We start from the raw sequence: 25,783 nt of genomic DNA, 5'->3' as shown, positions 1-25,783 counted from the left end.
TGCTAGCTAGTTATTGATCCAGCCCTGGGAAAGGCCTTGGTAATAGAAATCCACTCTAATTGCATTCCTTAAGGTTCTCTCCTCCTTCCGACAGAAAGGCAGAAAGAATCCTGCTTGCCTTGCAAGTCAGGGATGGCACATCCAAAGTTAATTGCTCTGAGGTAGGGGGAGGGATAGGCGTGTTCATAAGCTCTTAGATTACTTTTGCTTCAACATAACAAGAATAAGAAGGTGGGGTATCTATATGGATACAATCACGATCACGGAACAAATGAATTTCATTGGGTTGGACTGTGAACATGAGAGATTTAGCAGGGGAAAAACAATTTATTTCTGGAAACCCTTGATCATCAGCAGGTAGAAGCAGTGTGAGATGAGAGGTTACAAGAGAGGGATTGTTGTTGTTGTCGTTCTTACATAAGAATTTGGGCATAGCTTCAGCAAGCAGGGCCAACCATTCCCACTAAAGCTTGAAAAGAGCTTATTGTGAAAGCCAACCTGGGCATTGCTGCCTGTGGGCACCTTTGGCTGCATTGTTTTGAAATCAAAGTAAAGGGAAACCTAACAAAAGGTAAAATGTGAATAAGACAGGGCAGAGGACAATGGAGAGTTTTGATGGGTAATCTTTTATGACAACTACCTATGTATCTAAGACATGGTTCCCACATAGAGGGAGGCAGCTTGGTGTGGTGTAGAGAGTGCCAAGTTTGAAGTCTGAGCACCTGCTGGAGAGTCCTGCTTGTGGTATTAACTCTTTGTGTGATCTTGTCAATCTCTTTGAACCTCAGTTTCTTGACCTTTAAAATGTGGTGTATCTTAGAGCCTTGTCTACATCATAAAACCACTATGCAAAATTCCTCTTATTATTGTGGGTGAGTACTGGAGATAAGAGGATCACAGACTTAGAGCTTGAATGGGCTACAGAGAGCATTGAATCCAACCCCCTCATTTTACAGATGCAAAGAAGCAAATTTAGTATTGATAAAAACAAAAACTTCTTAACCATTAGAGCTATAATAAAAGGCATGTGCATAGAAAAACTTTTAAATAGAAGGAAGACGGGTTGGTTGTGGTAGGCAATTCGTGAACTTCAATCTCATTGGAATTTGTTCAAAGAGGGAAGAATGTGTGTATGTGTATTTATGTGTGTGTATATGTAGATAGATATATAACATATTTGTATCTATACTCAATTGGGTATAGAAATCTGTTTTACCCAATAGGAAACAGGACAGGAAGAGGATAACAGAAAGAGGAGGGGTGAAAAAATGGGAGGCAGGTTAAAGAAGGCAATAGTCAGAAGAAAAACAGACTTTTGAGGTGGGAGAAGAGAGAGAGAGAGAGAGAGAGAGAGAGAGAGAGAGAGAGAGAGAGAGAGAGAGAGAAGGATAAACAGAAGGAAATAGGAAAGAGGGAAATACACAGTTAGTAATCATAACTGTGAATATAAATGGGATGAGTTCTGTAAAACGGAAGCAGATGGCAAAATGGATTAGAAACCAGAATCCAACAATATGTTGTTTACAAGAGACATACTTGAATCAGAAAGATACACACAGAGTTAAAATAAGGAGATGTAACAATCTATTATTCTTCAGCTGAAATGAAAAAGGCAGGGGTAGCCATCAGGATCTCAGACAAAACAAATACAAAAAGAGAACTCATTAAGAGAGATAATCAGGGCAACTTTCTTCTTCAATCATGTTTGACTCTTTATGATCCCGTGGACCATACTGTCCATGAGTTTTCTTGGCAAAGGTACTAGAGTGATTGGCCATTTCTTTCTCCAGTGGATTACGGCAAATAGGTTAAGTGACATACCTAGGGTCACACAGCTAGTAAATGTCTGAGGCTGGATTTGAACTCAGGTCTTCCTGACTCTTTGGAGACACCTGACTTGAGGTAACTGGATAGCTCAGTGGATAGAGAACTGGGCAAAGAGTCAGTCTTTTTCCAAATATATAGGGAATTGAGTCAGATTTTTATAAAAATAAAAGCCATTTCCTAATTGACAAATTGTCAATTTTAAAACTAACACATTAAAAAAGTCTGCATCCGTATGTGGTATTCCACACTGATAGTCTCCCACTTACCCAAAGAAGTAGAAAGGGGGCTTTTTCTCTGATTTCTTATTTGGGGTCACACTTGGTCATAAACATTTTCTACCATTTAGTTTCTTGTTTTGTTGCCTCACTCCTCTCCCATTTCCATTGTTGTGGTTATCATATGCTTTAATTTCCTGTTTCTGCTTCCTTTACTTTCCACTATAGATTTAGAACTGGAAGGGACCTTAGAGGCCCTTCATCCAACCCTCTCATTTTACAGAGGAGGAACCTGCAGACTAGGGTAGGTGACTGACCTGTGAAGGCCACATAGAGTTGGTAACTTACCTATATCAGCAGGATTTGAACCTTGGTCTTCATGATACCATGTCCAGTTCCCTATACTCAAAGTTACCTGACTAGGTGGGCAGGGTGCTGCTGTCTCAAGACGAGGAAATAGCTAGGATCTAGAAGGAGGAAGTAGGACTGTCATTTGCTATCCATAGATAGGCAACTGCTCTTTGAATCTTTAGGTTCTATGTTATTTAACAGGAAGGGTCAAATCCAGATCAGTCTTGAGGTTTAGGGAAGGGCTCCACCTGTATTGCATTGCCTGAAATCCCCTAGAAAAACCTCCCAGACAATAATTAAAATAACAATAAATAACATAAACTAATATAATATATAAAATAACATGTAATATATGAATAGCCTATAAAATAATATAATTAATAAACAAAATGTTAAAGTAACCACTAGGATTTGTATAGAACTAAAATTTTCAATTATGTTCTCATTTGATCCTCACAACAACCCCAGGACATAGGTGCTATTATTATCCCATTTTACAGATAAGGAAACAGAGGGGGGGAAAGAAAGTTACAAGATAACTTTATTATATAGTTAAAAGGAATAGAAAGCTATACATCCTAGATTTGTAGTTTCAGGTGCAATCATCTTTTTTCTTTTTTCCCTATTCTACTATGTTCTGGAAATGCTTGCTTTATTTAAGTAAAGAATAAATTAAGTCTATTTTTAAAAAGTAAGGCAATGGAGGCAAGCAGCAGGTCACACAACTAGGGTATGTCTGAGGCCAGATTAGAACTCAGGTTTTCCTGACTCCGTATCCAGTGCTTTATCCATTGAGCCCCTCCCCAGATTCCTCACTCCTAAGTGTGAAGGTATCTTTGCATCTTTTTCTCTGCTACACTGTAGCAAGAAAGCCTCTGGGACAAGCAGTGTCTTTGCAGATGTCGGTAATTTTCCTTCCCTTTGGCAGCCCCTGTCCTAGGGCGGCACTTGGTACCTGCCCTGGTGAAGCGCAGGTGGGGGAGTCAGTTTTCCAAGAAAGGCTGAGTATGTGATGATAAGGTCATTTTGAGACTGCCTAGGCTGCATGCCTGATAAGAAAATCATCTGAAACTTTGTTCCATAACCCTAAGAGCATGTTTGAAAGTCCTGGCTGTAATAAATACCCAGCAATTATCCTAGAAAGAATTGAAAGGGACCTAGGAGGTCAGACTGCTCAGGGTTTAACAAATGCACTTTGGATCTGGGAGCCAGACGAGTTTTTCTTTACCTTTTCAATGACAGAACGATATAAAATGAAGTATTAGAATAGGACACTGGTTCCACAGCTCAGGTCTAGAATAACATACCAATGAGGGTCCACAGACATCTCTTCATGGATCCTTGAAGAAGGCAAAAGAAAGAGGTAAACTGAGCTGGTGACAGCGGAGGTTGGAAGGCATTTGTGGGTGGGTGATAGCCTCAGGTCTGGGGACACTTTCTCTGACCGAGGAATAAAAAGGTCCCACTTTGGGCCAGAACAGTGCTGTCTGAATAGCCTCGGCATCCTAGACCCTGGGCAGAAAGACACGTTGCAGATGAGAAAACAGAGGCCCAGGGAGATCTAGTAAATATCAGAGGTGAGATCTGAATCTAGGTCCTCAGACCACAGAACACCCTGTTCTTGGCCCTTTGCTGAGATTTTTGCCTCAAGGAACCCTCAGTCTGGTTCCCTTAATCAAGACGCATCATCTAATGCTGTGGAGCAAGGTTAATTGTGGGACAATGAGGGTTAAGTGACTTGCCCAGGGTCACACAGCTAGTAAGTGTCAAGTGGCTGAGGCAGGATTTGAACTCAGGTCCTCCTGAATCCAGGGCCGGTGCTCTATCCACTGTGCTACCTAGCTGCCCTGAGGAAGGTTAATTTTAAAGGGGATTTAAGGGATATAGGCTGAGGTTCAGGAAAGGGAAATTGTCCATGTGTCCTCATGTACTACTTTCAGTAATGACATGACACTTCTTCATTTATAAATAATGGGGCAACTGCTCTATGGTGGATGTGGAATTGGGAGACACGGCTTTTTTTACAATTGGACTATTCATAGGTTTTCTTTTTGTTTCTTACCTTAAACTGGGGCATTGTTTAAGCCTGTCTGACTAAACTGAGTACACCCTAGTGTGAAGGAATATACACCTTAGGGGCAACGAGCCCCTTGGATCAGCCTGTAGGCTTGTGTAGGGCTGTCCATTTCCTGCTGGTACTCATGCCACCCTGTGTCCCAAAGGCAGATGTGCTGATGTATTAGTATTTGGGACACAGGTATCCTCTTTGTGACCTCTGTTTTGATAACAACAAATTATAGTTCAGTAAATTCACCGAGCATGAGTCATGTCTCTTTGGCTGGAATCTCTAACCAGAAAAATGGGATGATGACTAATAGACCACATGGTCTAGAAGATTCCTTTGGTATGATGGAACTTGATGGCATTTGAAGGTTCCAAGTTTGGATCATCTGTGGGCAGGTTAGATTCTAGGTCAAGATCTTCCTGCTGACTGGTTAAGTCCCCTTAAAATATTGCTTCATTTTATCTCCCTGGATTATGAACTCCCTGAAGCAGGGGTCCTGTCTTCTAGCTTTTAAATCCACCTTGCACCTGGTACCATATTGAATGCACAGTAGGTGGACAAGAAATGGTCTTGAGGGCAGTGTGGTCATTTGGATGAGGTCTTAGCTGGCTTTACCAAAGCAGCTTGGGAAATGTACATGTCTCCTGCTTTACTGTGTGAAGCATTAGGATTATCTGTTAAGAGCAAGTGGAAAAAAAAAGATCCCAGATGATTATGGACAGATCATGCTTGTTTTCCTCATGGTCCAACAGTAGAGAAGCCCTCCTCTTCCCTCCCCCTCCACCACCATGTGGCTGCTGGGTGGTGCTCTACTGGATAGATGGATCTGGAGACAGGAAGACCTGGGTTCAAATCCAGCCTCAGATTCTTACTTGGTACGGAACTCTGGGCAGTCACTTGACCCCTATGTGCCTCAGCATCCTCTTCTATGTAATGGGAACCATACTAGCTCTTACTTCCAGAGTTATTGTGAGCATCAAATGAGATAACTTAAGTAAACAAGTGCTTTGAAAATTTTAAAGTGATCTCTCTTTCACACGCGCACACACACACACACTGTCTCTATCCATGTGTATGTATATACACACATATATGTACACATACATATGCAATTATTGTTCCTCATTATTATTCTCTGATCCTATGATCTATTAATAGGGAGAAGAACTGAATTTATGGTTTAATTATAAGAGGAAACTCCTTCTTCTAACTATAGGTCAATACCTTCTCTGCCACTTCTGGTATCAGAAGGACCCAGAGAATTAAATGATGAAGTGACTTGCCCAGGGTGATACAGGCCCGATATTCTGGCTTCCAGGCTAACTCTCTGTCCGCTCCCCTCTACTGACTCACTATTAATAAAACTATATTATGTTTCCCTTGTCAAGTATTATTAGTAATCATAGTCCTTTAGGTTTTGTGACATTTTCTAGTTTAAAAAAATCTCACTTATTTTATTTGACTTAGCTAACACACGAATTATTTTTATCAGTTATTACTATCACCATCAAAGGGATACAAACTGGATTTGTGGTCTTATTCATATAGAGCAGTCCCAGGTGAGGGAATTTCCACCACTAATGCAGGTCAGCACCTTCTGTGCAGTTCGTATTCTTAGAGTAGAGGGGTCAAACACAGTGTGGGTACAGCCTGAACCATATTACAACAAAACTGGGAAATATTTAACAAAATAAAAATACAATGGCAGAGACAATATTGCCTTTTAAAACCAAGTCTCTAAGTGAACTAAAGTACTCTTTATGGTCCCTGTTTGTAAAGGAATTTGATGCCATTGGCCCTAGGCATCAAAAGTTAAGTGATGTTTCCACAATCACATATTTGGTACAGCTTTGAGGCCAGGTCTCCATCTACTATGACCTGTCCCCACTATAGAAATAAACAAACTGAACCTCAAAGAAGTTAACTTTAGCTATGATAGCTCGTCAGCTAGATTTTATACTTCCTGGCCCAGTTCTTACTCATAGGCCATCCTAGGCTAGGTGTTTTTATTACTGGAATTGTTGAGATCCAGATTTCCACTGTGTGTCATTCTAGTGACAGGAAGGTTATACTCAGTTTCACAGAGCAGGCAAGTGATAGAGATAATAGCCACTTTTGGAGTAATTGTGTGTTTTGGGTTTTTTTGTTTGTTTTTTGGTGGGATTTTTTTTTTCAAAAGGAAATTTTAAAATGTATTTCATGGTCCTTTGCCCTTTCTCCTGCATGTAGCTTGCTTGTATCTATTTGTTTGCATATCTCCCTTATTAGATTAGAAAGTCCTTGAGGACAGGGTTTTTAACTTCTTCCTGTATCCCCAATGCTTAAGCACAGTGCTTGGCACAAAATAAGCACTTAATATATCTTTATTGATTGATTGATTTAAGGGGGGAAATTGGGACATTTGGACAGAAACGTTTTTATTTGCAAAAGGGAGACAAAAAAGAGCTTGATAAAATGTGTATCTCACCCCCCTTTGCTTTTAAGATACCCCAAATGTTCCCTATCCGTCGTATTTTTACTTGTGAGCTTGTGATGGAAATCCAGTAATCAGAGCTATTTTAGACATAGGCTATTAGCTGGGGCACTTGACAGCTTGTCAAGACTCAATTCAATTTCAAAGCATGTGACTAAGAGCCCAGCCATCCCACTTTGAGTGATTCATTGGAAGGTGCCTGCCTGCTACCTGCCTTTTATGGGTATGTACTCTACCTAGGGGGTAGTTCATAGAATCTCTCATCATACAAAGAAAACACAGGCATTTGAATGTGAAACTTCATTTACTGAGGCTAACTTAAGCTTCAGAAGCCCAATTCTACTCCATTAAAAAGAATGAAAACATGGCCAGATGGCCTGATGTGCAGACATTTCCAGTCTAACCCTTAGATAGAGTCAAATAAACAACAACAACAACAACACACATTTATTAAGCACCAACTATGTTCCTGTGCTAAGAGTTAGACAGATACAAAGAAAGGCAAAAGACAGTCCTTGCCCTCAAGGAGCAACCAATCTAAAGGGGGTAGACCACTATGTACAAACAAGCTATAGACAGGATAAATTGGAGATAATCAAGGAAGAAAGTCATTCAGATTAAGGAGCATGGGGAAAGGAAAGGTGGTCACCAACAGGGTAGCATGAGTGACTCACCGTTGGTGACCAGGATCCCAGGACTGGAATATACATCCCTACCTTACCTGCTGCTCTTAGAATTTTCCTGTTGCTCATCCTGTCTGTCCCCACCCCTTAAACTCCCTGTTGGGGCTTTGTTCACACCTGGGCTTGCTTCTGAAATGTACTGACTAGAGGGAGGTCACTGAAATCTCACGTTCTGGGCAACTCTGAGAAATATGAAGAAGGTTCCAACCTGTCCTAATAGAGGACAGAGTTTGCTGAGAGCTTCCTATACCAAGGACATCACAAATACAGTGCTTATGTCTATAAGTTTATAAGAGGTTCATGCTGTTTCCCTTGTTAGAATTTAAGCTCCTTCAGGGCAGGACTATTCCTTTTAAACTTGCTTATCTCCAGTACCTAGCAGGTACTCATTAAATGCTTATTGATTTTTTAAAGGTACATATGTATTTATTTTTTAAATTACTTTCCCTCCCTGCCCCAATTAATAAATGTTTAAACAGCTTGGTGGTGTGGTACAGTAGAGAGATGCTGGGCTTTGAGTCAGGAAGAACTGGGTTCGAATCTGGCTTTGGATTCTTGCTATCTGTGTAACCCTCGGGAAGTCACTTAATCTCTGCCTTAGTTTCCTCACCTATAAAATAGGGATACTAGTAGCATCTACCTCTTAGTATTGTTGTGAGGGTAAACAGGAGATAATATCTGTAAAGCATTTTTCAAACCTAAGAATGTTATATAGATATCATTATATATCAATTTGAATGTGATAAATTATATTATATATAATTATTAGTATTTTATATGTTATTGTAAATTATTATAATTTACTCTTCCTTCCTTTCACTGGGGGAAGAACAGAGAAAACAAAACCCTTGTTACAAATCTGCACAATCAAGCAAAATAAATTCCCACATTGGCCGCATCCAAAGATGTATGTCTCTTTCTGCATAAATGCTTGCTGGTTGATCCCCAGACCTAGGGCCCTTGGGACTTCACTCTGTACAAGTGACAGAGGACATAATTACCCCAGAGGCACACACCAACCCCCCTGCTCCCCTGAGCACATTTCAGAATCATTTGCGGAAGGATTTGTCCATCAGGGAGGGGATTGGGTTGGACCAGTAAGTGAATGAATAATGTGTTCTTCATGTGAAGTCTCAATGTTCCTGACTCTTAGAAAGGCATTTTCTTTGAGTAATTTTCCCCTTGTTTTGGGGAGGGTGATGGAGTGGAAAGAACACTGAGATTCCAAAGATCTGAGCTTCAATTTCTGCCTCTGAGACTAATTTACCCTAGGATCTCAACCAAGTTGGAGCTCGGTTTCTTTTCTAAGCCTCAGTTTCCTCATCTGTAAAATGAGAGACAATGCTTCGCATAACCTATCTCTCAAGGTTGTTTCTTGTTAAATCTAAGAGCCCTGAAAGGGGGTCATGTAAGGCATGTGTTTTAATGGATTTGATGTCTCACTCACATCAATACTCTCTTCTCCAGTGAGGATTCTGACCTCTCTCTATACTCTTTCATTCTGTGCAATTCTTGTGGAGGCTTTTCCATAAATCCTTGATAGAGCATAGATATAACTGTGCCTCTTCCCCATTCAAGGAGCTTCTATGGCTCTTTCTTTCCTCTTGGACAAAATACAAACTCTTCTATTTGGCATTTAAAGCTCTTCATACTTTGGCTTTAACCTATCTTTCCAGAACCCTTTATTTTTCATATTACTCTTTGACATGTACTCTAAATTCTAGCCAAATTGACCAACATGCTCTTCCTCATACATGACATTCCATCTCCCTCTTCTGCACTTTTGCCTAGACTGTGCTTCATGCCTTGAATGTTCTTACTTTTGTCTTCTGGACTCTCAGCTTCTTCTGAGGCTTAGTTCTTATCCCTCCCTCCTCAAACAGCAGGCTTTTCATGAGTTTCCCTGTTGTAAATTTGAAATATTTAAAAATGTTTTGTATTTACTTACTTATGCATATTTTGTCTTCCACAGTAGAATATAAGATTCTTGAGAGCAGGGACTGCTTCTTATTTCTTTTGTCTTTATATTCTCAGCTCCTTGAGAGCAGAAACTGTTTCATTACAGTCTCTGTCTCCCCAGTGCCCAGCAAGCTGCTTGACTTGGAGTGATCATCTAGAGAATGGGCTTTAGATATTCCTTTGGACTTTTTAATATTTGATGGAAACTCCTGAACTAATGCACACTCTCTTCATCCTTTATCCCTTTACATGCCCTGCAAGGTATTATTTTTTCTTGTGCAAATTCGTCTCTACACTGTCAATGACTCTTTCCCAAGAGGTTAGATGTGTCTATTCTGTAGTTCAGAAATAGAGAGAAGTTAATTGCCCCACATGTGTCAGAAGTCAAGAACTTGTTCTCATTAAAACCTAACCCTAACCACTGAGCAAACTAAAATAAGTAGAGGCTACTTAAACAAAGAGATTACCAACTTGGCCAAATTCTTTGGTGATGGTTACAAAAACAGAAAATAGATGTGAGGGGATGGGGAATTAGACCAATCAATTTATTTTGGATAACTGATAATATATCGGTGGGAAACTTGTTTTAGAGTGACACAAATGAAATTTTGAAATTAGTCAGATTCTGTAGGTTTGAGATTTTGGGAGAAAAAGCATAATCCAGGGATTTATTTTTTAGGCTTTATATTGTAAATCTGTATTTTTAAAATCTGTAGCCCTTAGCACCTTTTGAATCTGATCACATGCTAGTGTAGTCTTTTAACTTTCAATAACAATTATACTAATCCATTGCACATTAAGGCAGTGTAGTAGATAAAAAGTCTTCAATGAATAAATGAATAAAAATTCCAGTTATTAGATGCTTACTGTGTGGCAGACACTATGCCAACAACTGAAGATATAATCTTCATTATGTTCTAATGCCTGATATATAAAAAGACAGTTTCTGCCTCCAAGGAAAATATATTCTAATGGAAAAAAACAATACACATGATGTTGATAGGCAGAGAGTGATGAGTAGGAAAGGACACCTTGGTCTGGAAAGTTACAGAGGTGGTATGTAGGGTATTTGGGAGTAGGTTGACTCATCCCATCCAGGAACAATGGATGAATTGGTTTGACCACGGCTCATGGTTCTGGATCTGGAGAAAAGTGTATTTCAGTGTTTTTGTGCTGCCCTTTTAATTTGTGATCCTTGAAAGCAGGGGGTATTTTTACCGCTTTTTGTATCCCCAGAGTTTAGCACAATGCCTGACACATAGTAGGTGTTTTTAAAATGTATATTGGTATATTGATCAACTTTTTGCTTCCATATTTATCACCTGCTCCCAGAGAAATCCTCTCTTAATTAAAAAGAAGACAGAGGAAGAACATTTGCTAGATTTCCCATGGAGTTAGCATTCTAACCTGAAAACTCAGATGACAATTACACAGGCAGGAGTGTGGTGGGGTCACAATCTCCACCGGGGAGGGAAGATTTTCACCAACTGAATTCAATTAGACAAACATTTACGAAGTCCCTGCAGGATCCAAGACATTGTGGGAGTCTCTAGAGAAACAAAGTCAGTCCCTACCCCAAGTAATAAGAACAGTAATAGTTAACATTAATTTTTGCACCATACTTTGCATACATAGAAGTATGATTTCCATTTTAAAGTTAGGGAAACAGATGGACAGAGTCACTCAATATCTGAGGTAGGATTTAAACCCAGCTCTTCCTGACTTTAAGTATAATGGTCTATTAGATACAATATATAAACAGATGGTTAAATACAATATAACTTGAGAATGGAGAGTGCTGGCAACAAGTGGTATCAGGGAAGATCTCCTGAGGGAGGTGGCCCTCACATTCCTCTGCTTCCAAGCCCACACCTAAATGAAAAGAATTAGCCTTTTCGTGGGACAAAGTTGATGGATTGCCCCCCAAAGTGGCAGCATCTTCTTTGGTTTCTTTGCCTGGAGTTTGACTTTCTTGTGCTCAGTTTATTCTTTGACTCTTGGAGCCTCAGGTGCTTGTGCTTTATTCACTCCCTTTGCCTTGTTTTTCCTGTGATTGGCAAGTCAGATGTTGGGGCTGGAAATTGAGTGTTGAAAGCTTGACCACAGAGTCAACATTTCTTGGTTGTGGTGAACGAAGGGAAGGGACCCAGCACAGTTTGGAGCTTCATTTATAAGCCTCTGCTGAATTACGCAGAGAGCTGCACACTCAGTTCTGGGCTATGAAGCAAAGCCATTGTGGCCATGATCCAGAAAGGCAGATGAACTTTCTCCCACTGGCATTTGCCTTTGAAAGACATTACTGAGCTTAAATTTGACACAGTATGTTTGATGGACAATTTATTGTCTCAGCTTCAAACGAATGGTCTGATTCAGAATAGACCATGCAGCAGCTGTTAGAAAGTACATAGTGGTGAGAGTAGCTACCAAGGCTTTGCAGTTCCTGAGGAAGAGTGAAAAGAAGAGAGGGATGAGTTCTAAGCCTTTGGGGGAATGCAAATTGTTAAGAGTTTGGAGGAGGTAAATGAAGCATAAGAAAAACAAAGATCTAGAAGGTTTCATTTTAAAAAAACAGGATAGATGATAATAATACTTATATGACAGTACAATTACAATAATGTGGAATAGAATTTATGGGTTGGTGGAGGCTTAATACAGTAAGCACCACTTACTGGCTCCAGAGGAGAGGGAGTTTTGTATCACATGGGGCTTTGTGTCATCATATAGCATGAATGATTCCTGGGAGAGTCAATCTACAAATAGGCATGCATTCCCATGAGGATCAAAGAGGAAGCTTGACCTTTGGGTTAAGTCATAGCCCGAGTGTTAGCAGTGGGATAACCTAGAGGAGCTTGTCCACTGTAAAACACAGGACACTAGAAATCATAGACTTCCATTTTGTAACTGTAGGAAATGCGTGGGTAAGCCAAAATTCTAAAGTAGACTCATTGAAGTGACTTCCTAAATTGTAAGAGCTACTTGTGATTCTCAGTTGATATTTCTGAGGCCTCCAACCTTTCTCCTTTCCAGTACATACTCCAAACACCTACCAGGTTGTACTTCCTGTACTTCCTAGCTTCCTGCATCAAAAAGAACTGAATTCAAATCCTACTTCTGAGATTTACTAGCCATGTCACCCTGGAAGTCACTTTACCTCTCTATGCCTCAGTTTATTCATCTCTAAAATGAGGGGTTTGGATTTAATGGCTCCTATAATTCTTTCTTCCTTTAAATCTTAATTGCCACAGGTAGTAATCTGGGTAAACTGGGATTGGAAAGAGCAAGGTTAATAAGCAGGTTAGACCCCAAGATCATTGTTATAAATGGGAGATACATTGCTTGGTGGAAAATATTTGGGGCAAAGACACTTAAATTAGTTCCATACCAAGGCACAAGACTATAAAAGAAGGTCCAAGTGATGAATTTTTGCTGAAAAGTGCTGGCCCAAGGGATTTGGCTTAATGTTATCTCAGTGGGATTTGATTGTTTTGTAGGGAAAAATGTCTTTAAGGGTTAGCTATTCTGGAGATACTTGAATTCCTGTAGTTATATTAAAGAATTGTGTAGATTCATAAGGAACCTTAAAGGTCACCTTTTGTACTTTACACTGATTAAAAGGATGAAGAAATTGAGGCCCACAAGGTTAGCCATGGGAATAGAAAGAATATTTGTCTTGTTGGAATCAAGAAGACTTGAGTTTATATCTTATCTCCTATTGGGATTACAAAAACTGGAAAGAACCTCAAAGGACCACATTTTATAGATAGGGAAACTGAGGCCCATGGATGTTAAGTGACTTGCCTCAAAAAATATACGTAATAAATCTCAGAGGGTAGAATTTGAACTCAGATCCTGTGACTCCAGAATGAGGCTTCTTTCCATTATAACACATAGTCATTAGCTTTGTGACCACACGGGCAATTCTCTAAGACACTAAGTTTCAGATGTGTTAGGATCTGTTTTGGCAGAGAACATGGTTAGGATGATAGAATCATGGGCCCTTGACGAAATTGAGGTGCTTACCTAACTTTCAAAGGGTTATAGTGAAGAAAGTGCTTTCCCAACTTCCAGGTGTAATAGAAATATATGTTGTTGTTATCAAAGGCCACAACGCCAATGGCAGAACAGATATTTGAAGTCAGGTTTCCTGTCTCTCAGTTGTGTCATCTTTTATTTCTACCTCTCACTGCCTTGGGTTTAAACATCAGCTGACAATTTCGAGTAAAAAGAAACCCTTTTAAAAAATCATAGCATCATAGACATCATAGACTGAAAGGAACTTTAGATGTCATCTAATCTGAACCCCTCATTTTATAGAAGGAAAACTGGAAGACCAGGAAAATGAAGAGATTTGTCCAAGGACACACAGGTAGTAAATGGTCTAGATTCAAACTCTCTCCAAAGCTCCATTGTGTCCCCTGCCAGGCAGAGAAACTTCTCTCTTATCAGCAAATGACCACAATGTCATTTCAATACTAACCATGAGAATATTTGTGTCAGGGTGGTATTAGCTGCATTGGACCAGATGATCAATCTGTAGCTGAACTGGACCAGCACTTCTAACCTTTCAAAATTATCTTGTATCTGGGTATCACCTACATTCCCCAGTGAATTCTGTTTCCTCTCCCAGACTGCAAAACCTAGAAGAATAAAAACAAAGGGGAAAAACAGGGCAAAACTAAGCAACCTATTTTTATAAAATATTGACATTATACAATGTTCTGTTGCATGATATGTCTCCATCCATCTCTGCAAAGAGACAGAGAGACACATTCTCATATCTTCTTTGGGACCATGCTCTGTCATTAGAATTTTGTGGCATTTGGTTATGATTGTGTTATTGTCGCTATTTTCCCATTGACATTGTAGTTGGAGTGTATATTATTTTCTGTTTGCTACACTTGGAATAAGTTCATATAAATCTTACTATGCTTCTCTGTATTCATTATGTATACTTTTATGTACATATGATATGCATAAAATGTACATCACTTATGTACAATTGTATTTATTCCTCAATAGGATCTACCTGGTTTCCAGGTCCTCACTACCACAAAGTGAATATACAGTGAATGATCGATGAGGGAAGAAAGTCTACAAATAAGGATGTGTTCCCTTGAGAATCACAGAGAAGTCCTGGCCTTTGGTTAAGTTGTAGTCTCAGTGTGAATTGTGGAATGACCTAGAGGAACTTGTCCACGGAAAGACACATGACATTGGAAACCATATGTATCCATTTTGTAAGTGCGGCAATGAATATATTTGTGTCTATGGGTGTCATCCCCCCACCCTTTTTTGGTCACTGATTTATTTTAGCTCAGCACTTGGAAATGAATACTTTAGGCTAAAGAGTATGGACATTTTAACTGCTTTTAGTAATTCCTAATTCCAAATTTCATTCCTCTTCAACCTTTTCAAAATGTCTCAAACATAGTCAATTTAAAAGACAAGATTCTATTTTGTCACTCTTACCTCTTAAAGAGTAATTCCTTTTATCATTTCATGGAAGGTCGTCTGTATCAGGCAATTAAAACTTCTCATGTCTCCATAGCATTAGTTACTTTCATTAGAGGTGATGAACATCTGAGCATGATTGTGGGAAGAATTTGAGAACTAAGACAGCTCACATATGTCATAAGATTAATTTTAGACTAGATATCTTTTTCCTCTATTCAACACATTCACTCTCCATTTTAAAAATAGCATTATACTCAAATTTATAATTTTAAGAGGTAGTGACTAGAGTGAGAAAAATCTTCCCATGGAGGATTCATTCCAGGAAAAAGGGATCACCACCTGGATTACATTCTTTTACATCATCTTTGACACCCAACTTCCCACTCCCATAACTGCATTGGAAGTTTTTAAGATTAGGCCAGAAAATGTGTCAAAGGCTTTCTGTCCTCTTTTCTGTCTCTGAAAATATTCTTCTTACTCCATATGCGGGAGAGCAAAATCATTCATTGCAGTTGACACAAAATTGGACAATGGAATATTTTCTTTACTGCATAGCACCTTAGATCATGGTCAATCCATATGAGATGAGTTTTCCTAGATGCCCAGCTATTCATTAGACAGACATCATTAAGAAAAACAAAAACTTACCAATGGATAAAATGGACAAGGAGTCATGGATAGAAGGACCTTTGATTGCTATTTAAGGGGAGAAAAGTAGCATTAGCGAGTGCCATGTGAGACTTAGACACACCAGCAGCATTCATTCTGACCAGCTAGTCAAGCAGACATAGATACATGGAACACTTATTAAGCTTTTACTGTGAGCCAGGCACTGTGCTAAGATAATTGAAGATTGTGGTACCAGCAGAGGTCTGGGTAGATCTCTGGGTGTGGAATAGTGTCTGTATTGTCTGACGGAATGGATCTGTGAGTTGGTTTGGTTGAACTGTTTTTTTCTCTTTCTTTTTAATTTTTCATTGTCAAGCAGAGCTAGCTGGGCGGAGGAGGGAAAATATATATGTACAGAAAAGAAAGCAATGGTTTGTTTAATATATTTTTTCTCCACGTTCCCCATGGTGATTACAAATACTTGAATCATGAACTCTCAGACAAACCAGGTGACTCATCCCCAAGTGGATACTTGGGTATATACATTGAGTTTGGAGATTTTAGTGGAAGTAGTCTTATGTGGAATGCAATATTTCAATATTCCAAAGAAGTCTGTAGATCATCCTTAGAAAATGAATTAGCTGAGCTTTGAACTAGTCAGTTGGGGATGGGGAGAGAGTGGTATCCTCATTTCCTAATGGTGTATATTGTCTGGTGATGGTGAGTCATTTATTTCACTGCTCTGATACTCCAAACTTGGAAGATAAGGTTTCAAAGACCCCCCAGAACTGGAATGGGATCACAGACTTATGTGAGAACTGTTCTCAAGATGATACACTCAAGTCTACCTTGATCATTGGTCACCTTCAATAGTGGCTGAATCCCGTCAATAACATGCCACTCACCAAAATCTTTTTTAAAAAGCCTTCAAAGGAAGAACTTTAACATCATGGGGAAGAGGCCAGGGATTAGTTACCAAGTAGGATGAATCATCCTCCTTGCAGACAGATGCTTTCTTGTTGATTGTATTGCTATCTGTGAGGGCATTCAAGGAAACAAGTTGATATTTTGCATGGTGCATTAAGGTGTACAGAAGACCGTATATTGTAAAGCCTAAGATGAAATGTTATTTCTACAGCCATTATTGTTCTAATTTTACTTATGTAGAAACCATGATCTGAAGAGGTGAATAAACTTATCCATGAGAAGCAAATTCAGAATTCTGAACCCAAATCACAGTGATTTTTTCCTTCTAGATAAGGAATTCAAAGTCAGGAATTCGTGTATAGATTTCAGGGGGACGACAAATTTGAGTAGGAAAATACATCTTTATCTTCATTCACTTTTTGTTTCTGTTGTACTCATATATGACTTTTGTTGTCTTTCAGTCACTTTTCAGTCATGTCCAACTCTTCATGACCCCATTTGTATTGTTTTATTTTGTTTTGGCAAAGATTCTAGAGTACTTTGTCATCTCCTTCTCCAGCTAATTTTACAACTGAAGAACTATAGCAAACAGGGTTAAGTGACTTGCCCAGGGTCACACAAGTAGTAAGTGTCCGAGGCCAGATTTGAACTCAGGAAGATGAGCCTCAAGACCCTGTACTCTATCCATTCTGCCACCACTTAACATTTTAAAATGCATTCTTAAAATGCATTTAAAGGCATTATTCTGATAATTGGGTTCAAAGTCATGACAGGACTATGGAAAGGGTCTATCACACACACACACACACACACACACACACACACACATTTGGAATCTCCACACTACAGTTTTTCTAAATGTGATTCCCAGTGACCTCCCCAAGTAGACCTTCCACTGAGCATTCATTACTGTCTCCTTGACTTTGTTCATGCTATTCTTCCTCCTGAGAATGAACTTTGCATTCTTTTCCAATTATCCCAGTGCTACCAGCTTTCTAAGGTTTGGTTCAAATCCCATTTCTTTCATGAAATCTTCTCTGACAGCCCACTAAGCTCTTTCTCCTTTGAACTCCTATAGCATTAATTTTTGATTCCAATGAGTTGGAGAGGCAGCATTTCAGAATGGTTAGAGTATCAGAGTTGGAGTCAGGCCTGAATTCAAATCTCACCTCCAGTTTTCACTAGCTTTGTGACCATGGGTATCATCATTTCTCTGTGCCTTAGTTTCCTCATCTGCAAAATTATTTAATCACCTAGGTTGTATTGAGGTTTAAGATATAGGATGAATATTGTCGTTAAAAATATTTTTGCAGTTTTGAAAACTTTTACCACTTCAATGGTTTTAAGCTTTAATGACTTATAACTACACAGTGACTTTGGAGACACACTGTACAATAATGCTTCACAACAAATATCAGGCGCTATTCTAATTACCAGGTAGTTGACAAACCAGACCTATCATCAGAAAATGGTGTCTTGTCATATAATTACAACTGATCCTTACTTTCTCTAGTCATTATTGGCTGGGGCCGCTGCTTGATGGCCGATCTATGTTTACACCAAGTCACATTGTTGCTGGTTTTTGGAGGTTCTTTAGATCTATTAAGTCAAGAACAACAGGTTCAGTAAAGACAAAAAGCAATTATTAAGTGCCTACTGTTTTGCAAGGTGTTGGCCATAAAAAAAATAAGAAGACAAAAATGATCCTGCACTCCAACATCTTCCATTTCACTGCTGATCACTAAAATTTGACATCAGTTTTAGTTGAACTTGTGCTTCTAAAACATCCCTAATTTAGGCATTGCTAAGCTAATTTTTAAAAAGGGTTTGCACTAAGCTTGAATCGTTCTAGGACCCCTGAGAACAGAAATCTTAACGGATGCTCTGTCCTTTCAGCCCTTCTAGGGCTGTGTCCCTTTAATTTGGCATCATCTTGCCTTGGGTCCACTAGTTGTGAGCTGTATGGTGGTCTCTTGATAAGCCCCAAACAACAAAAGCTTGATGAAAATTTTAGCCAACAAACAAAAGACTCAAAATTTCCATTTTTCGGTTCCTTTTTTTTCTCTCCAGTTTGAATCTGGCATTTCCTTGGCTACAGTACAGAGCTTTGGCTATGTAGATTTGTGCTGAAGTTTCTTCTCTGATTTGTACACTGTCAGTGGTGTGGGAGGCAAAAGTGATTATTTTCCAAGTAGGTGAAAAGCACAAATGACTTCTTTATTAGGTGCTTGTTTCCCTCCCATGCATGATTTGGAAAGCTGACATCAGTGGCTTACAACTCATTAGTCAATAGTAGTCTTTGTTCTTGTCAAAATGTAATCTTGCTATTCCAATGACAGGGTTGGTACGCTTAACCAATATCAGATTTAAGTATATTCCAAAAACATTGAGGCTGGATTGTATTTCCACTTAACTACTGCATTATTTAGGATTCTACCTGAAACAGGCATTTATGAAAAAAGGCACTTGCATGAGTAATGAAATGCCCTACTGGTTTCAGTGATTAGTAGATAATGACAAAGACTTGGATCATTTTTCATCAGAGAGGCAGTGGGGGATGATAGAAAGAGAACAGAGCTTGGAATAAGGAGACTTGAGTTTGGATCCTACCACTGATGTCTTTCAGATATCAAATTTCTTCATATCTCGATCTACGTTTCCTCATATATAAAAATAGGGGAAATAACTCCTTTCCTTTCTCCTGGGGTTATTGGAGGAGAAATGCTTGTAAGGTGCTTTGGAGTGAGGAAGACCTGAATTTGAATTCAGTGTCAGACATTTAGCACTTGTATGACCAAGAATGTCGGGATTGGTATCAGAAAACTTCAGCTTTAATTCCTCTTCTGTATGCTAGCCCCTGCGTGACCTTTGCCAAGTCAGGTAATTCTTGAGTCTCAGTTTCCTCAAATGTAAAGTGAGGACCTTAACTAGATAACTTCTGACATTCCTTTTAGTTATAAATTAATTAAGCCATTATCCATGATTCTATAATTTGGCTTAGCCAGTTTCATTATTTACAAAATGGGAAAAATAAGAGCATCTACCTTATAGGGTTATCATGTTTTAAATGGGATAGTGATTGTAAAACATTTGGGAAATCTTAAAATGCTATATAGATTTCAGTTGTGATAATAATAATTTTTTTTGGAATGTAAGATGTGATGATGATGATAATAAGGTATGGCCATAATCTGTCTTAGATATCGGTGTGTATAATTACCAAACTATACTTTTTTTTGGTGGGGCAGTGAGGGTTAAATGACTTTCCCAAGGTCACACAGCTAGTAACTATCAAGTATTTGAGGCCATATTTGGACTCTCGTCCTCCTGAATCCAGGGCTGGTGCTTTATCCACTGTGCCAACTAGTTGCCCCTGAAAACTATACTTATAACACTACTTAGCTTTGCATTGTGCTGTCCATGGTACTATAAAAACCAGTAGGAATTTAATAGGAGACTGGAGAAAAAAAGCACTGAAATTGGGTTCAAGTCCCAGACTTGCTACTTACTTCCTATGGACAAGTCACTTCTATGCACAGGCCTCAGTTTCCTGTGTAATATTGCTTCTTAACCTGGATTCCACAAACTACCCTTTCTAAGAGATCTGGGGATAGATTTCAGAGGTCCATGAGTTTGTATAGGAACAAAAAATCCTGTTTATTTTCAATACAATTGATTTCCTTTGTGATCCTATGTGTTTTATCTTCTATATTTAAAAAAAAAATATGATTCTGAGAAGGGGCCCATAGACCTCACCAGCCTGCCAGAGGAGTCCAGGACACAGAATTTGAAAACCCCTGGACTGGAGAACTTCTAAGTCCATTCCTATTATACATCCTGTGGTGCCTTTGCATTGAGATCCAAGAGTTAATGAAACTCCTGAAACATATCAGCTTGATAATTACCAGCACACTATAATTATACTTCTAAAGAAAAGCTTAGGCTTCTTAGTGTGTACTGTAATCATTTAAAGAAACACAGTGCTCTAATCATTTTTACAGTGAAAGACTATGCCAGTGGGTATGGATAATCTCCTTTTTTTTAAAAGTCAAACTGGAAATGAAAGCATTTTATGATAGGAAGCATGAGGGATATGGACATAGTCCCTGTCTCAGGGAGCTTTGAATCTACTTAAGGAAAAGACAAAAAGTTCTGGAAAAGTAAAGTATCTCTATCTCTCTCTATCTGAGCTTAAAATGGTTCAGTAAGATTGGTCACAGGTAGTGAGTATCAACTAGCCTCAGATACTAGTTGAATGACCCTGGGTAAGTCATTTAACCCTCTTTGCCACAGGTTCTTATCTGTAAAAATGAACTGCTGAAGGAAATGGAAAACCACCCTAGTATCCCTGCCAACAATACCCTAAATGGGGTCACAAAGCATTGAACACAAGCAACAAATGTCCAAACAAGAGCAGTAGATCCTAAATTGCTATAGAAGTTGAAAAATGGTAGAGATGTGAATAGTGGTAAGGTTCCCCAAAATTGCACAATCTTGGAACTAGTAGACTCAGATTGGGATCTGAGCTCAACCATGTGCTGCACTATTATGAGCATCTCCTGTCTTTGTTGAGGTCATCTGTAGAAAGAAAATGCGGTGTTCATACAGTACCTTAAAGTGTGCAACAACTTCCCAGCCACTGTCTTGCTTGAGACGACCCCCCCCCTCCATCCCTGCCTTGGATCTGACAATAATTGTCTTAATCTAATAGCACATGAGAGCTAGCATGATGAGAGTATACATTTACAATCCAAGATATGTCACCAATTGTGGCCAGTAGTGGAGATCTTGGTGGAAAGCTTAGAGAAGGATGTTAGATTTGTGCATACTCACTCATACACAGAATTTCTCTTCCCCAAGATCCAGGGCCATTATTAATTCTAGTGGTTTGTTTTTTTTCAGGATCTCAACAACAAGATGAAAAAGAGCCACATAGCTCTAATAAGGTAGCCATAGTGATCAGCTCAGCCAGCTAACCTAGACTGATGCTATAACACAGGATCATTAATATCTTACCATCCTCCTCAGTTCACAGAGGGATCCACCCAACTTTTTCTCTTCCAGATGCCACAATTGCTGAACTCCTAGAAGACTTGCTATTATTGTTGTTAGTTCTCATTATGCAGCCATGACTGTGCATCAGCTTAGTGACTGTCCTTGTAGCTGGACAAAAATAAACTGCATAATAGTGATCTCTATGCTCAACCTTATATCTTGGTCCTGTTGTCCTTGTGTGTTATGATAACAGAATCTAAGCATTAGAATGGACCTAAATGGCCATTGAATCTGACCTATTCCTGAAAAAGAAGTACTATATAGCATCATAAATTTGGATTTGGAAGGAACCTTAGAAGCCACTGGGATAGCTAGGTGACAGTGGACAGAGCACTGGCCCTGGAGTCAGAAGGACCTGAGCTCAAATCTAGCTGCAGACACTTGACACTACTACTAACTGTGTGACCCTGGGCAAGTCACTTAACTCTGACTGCCTCAAATATCTGGGGCCACATCCAGTCATTCTGACATATAGGTTGCCACTGGACCCAGATGTCTCTGGAGGAGTGAGGCTGGTGACTTTGCACAGCTCTGCCTCTCTTAAATCCAATTCACTGCAAGCCATGACATGATCTCCAGATGTTGTAGTCCTCTTCAAGAATGATGGACAAACAACAAGAGTCCATTGAGTCTAAGAAATAAGGCAAAATTTAATGAGCATTAATCAGAGAATTTTTCCAAGCAATGTCATAGTGATGAGCCTTTCCTTGGGACATCTGAAAGCACCCCTCCCTACGGGGTCTGGATGTATCCCCTAGAATCTTCACTTTGTTAAGAGAACAAATACCCCAGACTAAGTTTTAAAGGCTGCTTCAAGATGGTCTGGCTGGCTTGCAGCCACCCCCTCATGAAGAATCAGTAAACAAAGCTGCCCTAAAGATAATTTGGTTTGCTAAAACTCTAGAGGACCCACTCTTGTCAGAGAACAAGCTCCTGCTCTGTTGTTACTGTAGTTATTATTTCTGTTGTAATTTAGTCGTTTCAGTAATGTCAGACTTTGTGACCTCATTTGGGGTTTCTTTGGCAAAGATACTGGAGTATTTTGCCATTTCCTTCTCCAGAACATTTTGCAGATGAGCAAAGTGAAAATAATAGGGTTAAATGACTTGCTCAGGCTCACACAGCTGGTAAGTGTCTGAGGTCAAATTTGAACTCAAGTCTTCCTGACTCCTGGCCCAGCATTCCATATACTGTGCCACATAGGTGCCCATAGCCACTCCTTTAGGTGGTATCTTACAAAGGGCCAGAAAATGTCTCTGTTTCCTTATTCCACATTTTTCATGTTCATAAGACAGATCTGAGGACAACACATAGGACTGGAGTTCTGTATATGTATGGGGTGGTTTATGGGGGAGAAAGGTCATTAAGCCTGGTTTCCTTAGAGCTGAGGGATACTGGAGTTTTATATTCTTGCTTATAACTTTCAGAGCACAGGTCAGAAACTTGAGACAGTAGAGTGGATTTTCCTATCCCAAGAGATGTCAGTGGTAAAGAATCATGAATTATTGCAGAAACTCTTGGAAAAGGGGTAAAATAAAGATGTGCTTGCTTACCCACATCACCCAAAAAGGGAATTCATGAAAACTATCCCTAACCCTCTGTTTTTCTCAGTACCATGATCCCTGACTCCAACTTTGTAGTCAAGAGAAAGGAGACGCAGCACAAGCTCTAGGGTTTGCCTAATAAGTAACTAAAGATTTGGGAGTTCAGGAACCTGACATTTCAGATAAAAAAAATAGAATATGGAAGTGAAGTCAGTGTCATGTTGGAGAAAAAAATGTTCTCTGCTTACTGCTATTACCCTGAACAATTCAGAAAAAATAGGTTCAATAGCCAGGGGGTCAATGATCAAGTCTCCCCACATGAGTTAATGTTTTAAAATTCTATGTCCCTATTTATTTTTTACATGGATTTACAACCTGTTACTTCCCTTCTGCCCTTCTATTGGACAACAGCAGCAACAGCAACAACAACCACAACAAAGAAAATTCTTTTTAAACCTGCATAGTTCAGCAAAACAAATTCCCACACTGGTCATGCTTGAAAATGTATCTTTCAGGGGCAGCAAGCTGGTGCAGTGGATAGAGCACTGGCCCTGGATTCAGGAGTACCTGAGTTAAAATCCGGCCTCAGACACTTAACACTTACTAGCTGTGTGACCCTGGGCAAGTCACTTAACCCCAATTGCCTCCCTAAAAAAAAATGTATCTTTCTCCAATTTCAGTTTATCACCGTTCTTGGGAGCATGTATATGGTGGATTTCATTGTCAGGCTCTTTGGATTGTAGGTTATCATTGCATTGATGAGAGATCTGGTGTCTGTTGAAGTTTTTTTTTCTTTCTATATTGTTGATACACACACACACACACACATATATATATACATGCTTATAGTTTTGAGTTCCAATTTTTACCCCTCCTTCCCTCCCTCCCCTCCCCCCTCCCCCCTCCCTGAAGCAGCAAATAATAAGATATGGGTTATATATGTATGATTATGTAAAATATTCCCATATCAATCATTTTGTATAAGAAAACTGGAATAAAAGAAAGTCAAAATAGTCTGCTTCAGTCTGTGTTCTATCAATGTCACTTCGTTCTTTGGAGGGTAGATAGTATGTTTCATCAATAATCCTTTGGGATTGTCTTAGATCATTATATTGTTGGGAATAGTTAAGTCATTCACAGTTCTTCATCCAAGAATATTGCTGTCTCTGTGCACACAGTTCTTTGGGTTCTGCTCAGTTCACTTTACATCAATTCACACAAGTCTTTCCAGACTTAATACTGGGGTTCAGAAAATAATGAGGAACCTCTAGGTCCAAAACTTCCTCCCCTCTGAACTGCCTTTTTAGTTATTTCACCTGGGACAATAAGAAAGGAGCTTGAAAGCCTCTTTTCCACAAACAAATCAGGTTTTATTAATGGGAATAAAAAAAGACAGCAAAGGTGAAATTAATAAAGTCAAGGACAAGGGAATAAAGAAAAAGAAAAATGGACAATCCCCCTAACTCTAACAAAAGCCTATACAAAGGGCTGGATTTAACTCATCACCAGTGGTTCATAATTTCTATGGGAGTCAGCAGCCAGTCTCTAGTCTGCTCCAAATGTTCCTCAAAGGTGAGAGAGGGAGAGAGAGGGAGAGGGAGAGGGAGAGAGAGAGAGAGAGAGAGAGAGAGAGAGAGAGAGAGAGAGAGAGGGAGGGAGGGAGAGAGGAAGTGTGTGTATCTGCTACTTCCTGTTGGGGTCCCCTTTCCTACCTTTTTCTCCCTCCCCCAAAGGGGAGTGAGACTGAGACTGGTTCCCTGTTGATGATGCAGTCCACAGCCTCTGAGGACACTCCTTCTCAGGGTTAGACTAGGCTTAACAGAGTATGCCAGGTGTGGCTCAAGATATAATCACCTTAAGTGGGTACTTAGTAGTTTCTCATTCATACCCAATTCAAACACTACTAAGTCAATCAAGTTGGACCCCTGGGTATCTGCCAAATTCCATTATTTTACCACAGGGTCATGAAGAGTGACAGGACTGAAATGATTGATGACAACAAAAAGGTATAATTTGAATACTTTTCTTCCTGACCACAAGCCTAGCACTGTATCTCTTGTCTACTCAACACCCTTTCCTTAAGAAAGTAAGCCTTTTGATATTGGTTATGTATGTGTGATCATGTAAAACATTTCTATATTAGTCATGTGGTGAAAGAAGAAGTAGGCTAAAAGAAAAGAACCACAAAAACATAAAGAAAGTAAAAATAAAAGAAAGTGAAAAAAGTGATCTGCATTCAGACTCAATCAGATATTTCTCTGGATATGGAGAACATTTTCCATCATGCGTCCTTTGCAGTTGTCTTGTATCATTGTATTGCTGAGAATAGCTAAGTCATTCGCAGTTGATCATCATATAGTATTGCTGTTACTGTATACTATGTGCTCCTGGTTCTGCTCATTCACTTTGTATCAGTTCCTGTAAACCTTTCCAGGTTTTTTCTCGAACTCACCTGCTCATCATTTCTTACAGTATAATAACATTTTATTACTTTCATATACCACAACTTGTTCAGCTATTCCCCAATTGATGGGCATCCCCTCAATTTCCAGTTCTTTGCTACTACATAAAGAACTGCTAAAAATAGTTTTGTACATGTAGGTCCTTTCCCTTTTTTATGA

The 25,783-nt window shown here is 39.3% G+C and overlaps 1 protein-coding gene across 4 annotated transcripts in view; it reads left to right on the top strand.

Moving 5' to 3' along the window:
- PDE4B (phosphodiesterase 4B) overlaps nucleotides 1-25,783 on the top strand; it is a 660,822-nt gene that overhangs the window by 53,525 nt on the left and 581,514 nt on the right. Inside the window, exon 2 of one of the 4 annotated variants that reach the window (XM_044001363.1) lies at nucleotides 14,593-14,810. The exons of the other annotated variants lie outside the window; for them this stretch is intronic. The gene's annotated coding sequence lies outside the window, so the exon portion shown is untranslated. The remainder of the gene's footprint in view (nucleotides 1-14,592; nucleotides 14,811-25,783) is intronic. 4 annotated transcript variants of the gene reach the window in all.

Source organism: Dromiciops gliroides, chromosome 4, assembly GCF_019393635.1.
Source record: "Dromiciops gliroides isolate mDroGli1 chromosome 4, mDroGli1.pri, whole genome shotgun sequence".
NCBI classification, from domain to species: domain Eukaryota; kingdom Metazoa; phylum Chordata; class Mammalia; order Microbiotheria; family Microbiotheriidae; genus Dromiciops; species Dromiciops gliroides.
Note: the sequence above shows the minus strand (reverse complement) of the source record. Positions and strands in the feature narration are given on the sequence as shown.